Raw genomic sequence first — 6,418 nt, 5'->3', positions numbered from 1 at the left:
AACGTAGTACATAGGGCGACATCTAGATGTCATCTACCTCGCCCTATTCACTACAGATGTCGCCCTATGCACTATGCTTTTTTATAGGAACTTTTCAAAGCAAAGGTTTTATGGTGTCGGACACACACCATTGAAAGTTTCTGGATCCACAACATTGAAAGTTTCTGGACACACAACATTGCAAGTTGATAAAAGCGTTGTAATGTAATAATAAAATAAAATACGAAGTGACCCGAATACCAAAACTAAACGAGAATTTCCAAAAATACTGAAAAGTAAATAATGAAGAATAGCCCTATACTACAGGTATCCAAAAAATTTGGAAAAAAGTTCGAAAAAATCTCATAACCCAAAACAGAAGAAAATTTTCTTAAAATCTTGAAAAGTCCTAAAAAATATATTTGGATATTAATACGCCACAATAAAGTAGACACATAAATACTTAAAATAAAACATAAAACAATCCCAAAAATCCGGCGAAAATCTTGAACTCAGAAGTTCCAAAAATATTCCCAATATTTATAGAAAAGTAATAAGCAAAAACCCCGGAAAGACGATAAAAACTCAAAAAATTCAGAAAAAGAATCGAAATAATCTCAAAACATAAAGCACCTGCAATCCCGAAAAGGAACCAAAAAATCCCGAAAAAAGCCGAAATACGTATATCTATTATACAAAGGCTTCCACAAATCCCGAGAAATCTCACAAAATTTCCTGAAGTGTAAGGTAAGAAGAATCCCGAAATGTTCAGAAAAGTTTTGACCAATCTTTTGAAATTAAAACACGAAGAGCATCGATGAAATATTCGCCAAAATATTTCGAAGACTAAAAAAAAAAAATTCCTGAAAAGTCGAAAAACTCTAAAAATTCGGAAAAAAGTCCCGAAAACACGAAAACCTGTAAAGCTCCGAAAAAGGCACGAAAAAACCGACAAACCCAAACAAAAAATAAAAATTTCAAAAGGTTTTGAAAATTTTTTAAAAGCCCTGAAAAAATTACAAAAATTCGCGATATAAACCTGAAGTGTAAAATACGCAGAAAAGTCTAAAAAAAATCCAGAGTGGTCCGAAAATTCTTCGAAAAAAATCCTGAAAAATACTGAAAAGTACCGACGAAATTTCGAAATACCTCGAAATAATTCCTAAATATCCAAAAAAAGTATACGACAAATACTGATAAGTCTAAACCAATCACGAAAAAAATCTTGAATAGTAAAACATGATAAATTCCGAATAGTAAAAAAAAAGAAATCCAGAACTATAACTTCGAAAAACGATGCGAAGATTTTTTATTAAATTAACGCTAATGCAGCAGCCATTTAAAGAACTTATACACTCAACGCGCTCATTCATTCAATGGAAATCAATTAACTGCAACCTGTTTCGTTAACAGCTCTTCACCGGTTCAATAAAAAAAACAAGAATGTACAAGCACTTCCTCCGCAGCCGCCACCACCACTACCACCACCACCACTATTAACACCATCAACAGCAGTGAGCAAGCAGCCGCCGCGCCAATTACAATCCAATCCAATCCAATTCACTCCAATCCGATTGCAATTGCAGCAAACCGGTCATTATCGAGCCAATTTTATTGCGCTAACAGCTTTGAAAGCGCAACTTCATTCCAATGCCAAAGAATTTCCGACAACTCAAATCACACAAAGTGCAACATTCAGTTGCCGTCGTACGCGTTGGTTGGTTTGGTAAGTGCGACGAGTATTTACTCGTAAGTGTCATGGCTATGCATCTCGTATGTATGTACATATGTATGTATGCTGTGTGGCATGAACGAACGTACCAACGCATTGACAACCATAAACTATGCTAAACACAAACCAACAACTGCCAAGCATAGACAAAGCCAAGACGAATCAATAGACTTGAGGAAGTAGTGGAGTGCTGTTGCAAGAAGAAGCTTTTAAAGTAGTCAGCTTGTCAGCTGCTGTACGCTGAATGGCCCGCCGACGATCAGCAGCACAAGCGATTGCGCACACAAAAAAAAAATCGTTACTTGATCGCGTTTGATGTTTGCTACACTAAATATGGAGCGGCTATGGAATTGTCGATCTATCGCCGATTGACTAAGGCTGCAAGCTGGCGAGTGCCATGACAAACATGCATTTCACGACATGTGCTCTCATCACTCGTTGTCGTTGTCGAATGTGCATAACTGCGGCATCGCCGTGAACTTGTCCATCTAACGCATTCCACGAGTGCAACCATCAAAGAGAACAACAACAACAACAACAAAAATAGGAGTGTAACAAAACATGCATCACTTTCGTGAATGGTTTTAAGTGGATAGCTGCTCATGGAAATGTGTGTACCTACTTGTGTGCTTGTTGCTACAAGTTTTGTTCTGTGCGTACATACATACATATGTACATGCGATGTGTGTAGCATACCCCATACCCCACTCAGCTGTTAAATGTGTGGCAGTCGACGGCTAAGTTCGATAAATAGTTGCCAATAGCTTCTTTGCTGCTGTCGAAAAGATATATTTACATGGCTAGTGGCTGTAGCAGTAGTTGCTGCCGCTTTTGCTGCCAGATTAGATGTACCAACGAGGACTATGCCACCACCGTCAGTTGCAAGTTGTAGCTATGCATGCCGCATTGCCATGCAACAAGATTATTTGGCATTTGCAATGCTTATACGACACGCATGACTTTGTGTAAAAAAAAAGCTTCTTCACCTTGTGAGAGCCTTGGTGACACTGAATGCGCTATGACAATATTTAAGCCGCATTCTTGTTTTCGTATGAATCGAAAATTTGAAGTATGTATTTTAAAACCAAGAACACCATTGAAAAGTATTTTTATGTAAAAAAGGAGGGTTTGTATGGTTTCAATATTAGTTGAAAATTCCGGCCAAAATCGTCATTGAAATATGTAACGTATTTGTGTATAGTTGTTGTTGCAACAAGTTCAATTTAAATTCTTTTCGCATTTTGGTTTAATCCCTATTTGAAATTAAACTTTGATCAATAAATAAATGATGATGATTAAGAAAAAAGTGAAGGAAAAATTTCAGATAAGACAAACATGAAAACAATGAAAAACATACAAGAATTACACTGAGAAAAAAGTCAACCAAAAATCTGTTAATATTACCAAATTCAAACTTGAAAAGGAATCAAAGTGATTCTTGGTTAATGTTAATTTGGGTTAATATTAACCACATTTTTGTTTACATTAAACACATTTTTCGTAATAAAGAAAAATCAAAAACCAAAAAAAATAAATAAAAGTTATGTGTTGCCACTGATGGCATTCGAACCCGAACCTACTGAAAGCCAACAAATAAAAGCAAGCGTCTTTGCACGTTCGGCTACAGCCAGACATACGAATTTGTTTTCGAATATTCAACTTGAAAAAACCAAACAATAACTTGGTTGAAAAAATCATTGTACTTTTGGCGCAGTGTAGGCTAACAGAAAAGGTGAGAAAGTTTATTAAAATTTTTCGATAGGAATCGAAATAAATTCAGTTATAAAAATTTAGTTATCGAAAGTTATCGAAACATCGAAGTTTCTAACTATCGAAATGTATCGCGTTATACATGTTTATTGAGTTATCGCAACGTATTGAATTATTCAAATTCATCAATGTTTATTGAGTCGTCGAAATTTATTAGTTGTCGAAATTTACAGATAAAAATGTATGGCATTATCGAAATTTGTCAATTGAATAAAATTTAATAAGTTATATTTATTTATATTGAGGCGCTTTCACATATGTAAGTGTTTGGCCGAGCTTCTCCTCCAATTTGTGGCGTGCCCCTTGATATTGTCACACACAAGGTTTACGCCGACTCCGAACGGCGATTGTATTTTTATGAGAAGCTCTTTTTCATTGCAGAAATACACTCGGAGGTTTGCCATTGCCTGCCGATGCGATGTTGCTTTGACCAGAGTTTGAACCCAGGTGCTGATGAGTGAAAGTGCGCTCTGCTTACCACTACACCACAGCGGCCGCCCAAGAGCTCTTTAGGATCGCTAAAATTCCAAAATCATGTCTACTGGACGACTAGATAAGGTCGAGCTCGATCTGGTATCGCTATCAGACCAAAAGGTCTGAGACCTTACCTTTACAGAAACCTAAGAAAACATACGTATATGTACTTAGTACATAACAGCAAAAGTCATGAAAATATCTGCGAAGAAGAACACTGATATTAAATTACAAATAAGACCGTTAAAAAGTTGAAGAGGCTGACCGTAAACCGCATTGCAGCTTTAATCACGTTTCGGTATTTAAGTCATTAATGGAAATGTGGCATTAATATGCGCGTTCTTAAAGACAAAGATAAATGCAACAACAAAAATTTTCTCATCACCAAACCGTGTGTACAGTGTTGCCAACTTTTGATTTTCAAAAAGCACCAAAAACTTGGAAAAAAGGCGTTTTACCAATCTAAAAGCACCAAATTTTTTTTAATCAAAGGATGCTTTTTTCATAACAGTTTGTATTTAACAAAAGCAAAAAATTAACAATATTTACACGAATACATACATAAATCAATACACAATACTACGTTTTCGCTCATAACGATTGAATAGCCTCTATACTTGCGATGATGACTCATGCTTACGACGTATTACCGAAGTACTATTAAAACTACTATATCTCCAGAAAGAAATATCGAATCGCAACACACGAAAATAATGCCCTAAGTAGAAATGAGAAAAAAGTTTGATGTTTTCATTATATAACCGCAAATATCGCAAAAACCCGTGTTTTTTAAAAATCTGGGGGTAGGATATCTAAAAATTCTAGTACTAGAGCAATTGTGCGGCCAGATTTGCATTCAGCACCAAGAAACGATGTGTTTTACTCAGGTGGTAACAAAATCAAAATTTGTACAAACATTAGATAGAAAAGAAAAAAAGAAATACTTAACTTACCTGCGTACTAGCATTTTCAACGCGACTAGAATTCAACAAGATGGGTTTGCAACTTCAGCTTTTTATCAATCATGGTTGTATTTTAGTGCATGTCAATTTGTATATTCTTGTAAATTCCGCATCTTCATGAGACACCGCAGCTTATAATATTTCAAATTATTTCAGGTTTTAACTTTCTCGGAGTAATATTAGTTAAAAAAAGCACTAGGCACTAAGAAATTTTTTTTTTGGCGTTTTAATTTTCAAAAAGCACTAAATCTAGTGCTTTAAGCACCAAGTTGGCAACTATGCGTGTGTATGTACATACATATGTAGGTATGTGTGTAGTTGTTGACTTGCTAATGAATGGATCGGAAACTGTAGCGGCGCAAGCGATGAATTTTAGCTGACAGCAGCAGCAGAAAAAGCAAAAGCAGTTACGTAGAGTGCGAAAGTGTGTTGAACTAAGGTGTGTATGAAAGTATGGAGGCGCATACGTATGTATGTATGTATGTACTTATGCTTGGATGTGCGTGAGAAATACATGGCACTCACAAAACGCCTCAAATAAATGTATGTATGTACATCTGAAATCTCTTGCCCACTGTATCAACCCAAAATGAATTCGTAACGAACCAATGACCTTCCAACAGCCGACTGACACTGACACTGACACTGGTTGCATGCCACCAGCCGCCAACTACCAGCATCCTCACATGCCAATCCCAACTACACAGCATAACGATCGATATGTAACGTACTCCAACGATTCAACAACTAATTGTGACTTTATATGCGGCATTTACTCGAATAGTGCAGCAGCAGCAACTGCACCAAAAAAGCAGGTAAAAAAAAAAAACATAAAGAATCAGCAACAACGAAGTCAACATCATTAGTAACAAACAACGACTGTAAAGCGAAAGCAACAGCAACAGCAACAGAAACATCATCATCTTCATGGCAAAGAACATAAATGTCAACAACAACAACAACAACGAAACGCGCTCAACGCACATAAAACACCAAAATCTCGTTTCGCGTAAACATCTGCAAAATCGCCCTTTGCATGCAGCAGTGACGTTGGCAGCGCTGTCGACTGCGCGCCATCATCAAGTCGTCCACTTGGGTGGTCTCGAACCTAACTTGCGGCGCAACATCAAAGCGCATCGTTGTCTGTCCGTTCACAGTTCGAACGCGGCCGGCAATGCGCCAACAGCGAAAGCCAAAGCCACAGCCAAAGCCACAGCAGCTCCAACGAAACAACTACAATGAGTGTACGCTGGTTGGGCAGACGGGCAAACGGGCGGCGGCACACAGGCACGCAAGAACATAGCAAGGAGCTAAGGAAGGGTGCCACAATCGAAAAGCGACCAACCGAGCAGACCTGCGGCCCGGTGCGCACCCAAATGTGGCATGAACGAAAAAAAAAGAAAAACAAAATAACCAAAGCACCAGCAACATTCGCACACTTTTAGGCTTTTGCATTGGCAATGCATGCGGAGTCAACTCGTGTTCGTCGTTCAGCCGTTCA

Source organism: Rhagoletis pomonella, unplaced genomic scaffold (genome assembly GCF_013731165.1).
Source record: "Rhagoletis pomonella isolate Grant_MI unplaced genomic scaffold, Rhpom_1.0 Rhpom_scaffold_00007, whole genome shotgun sequence".
Taxonomy (NCBI): domain Eukaryota; kingdom Metazoa; phylum Arthropoda; class Insecta; order Diptera; family Tephritidae; genus Rhagoletis; species Rhagoletis pomonella.
The sequence above is the reverse complement of the archived record's forward strand: the minus strand, read 5'-3'. Positions refer to the sequence as shown.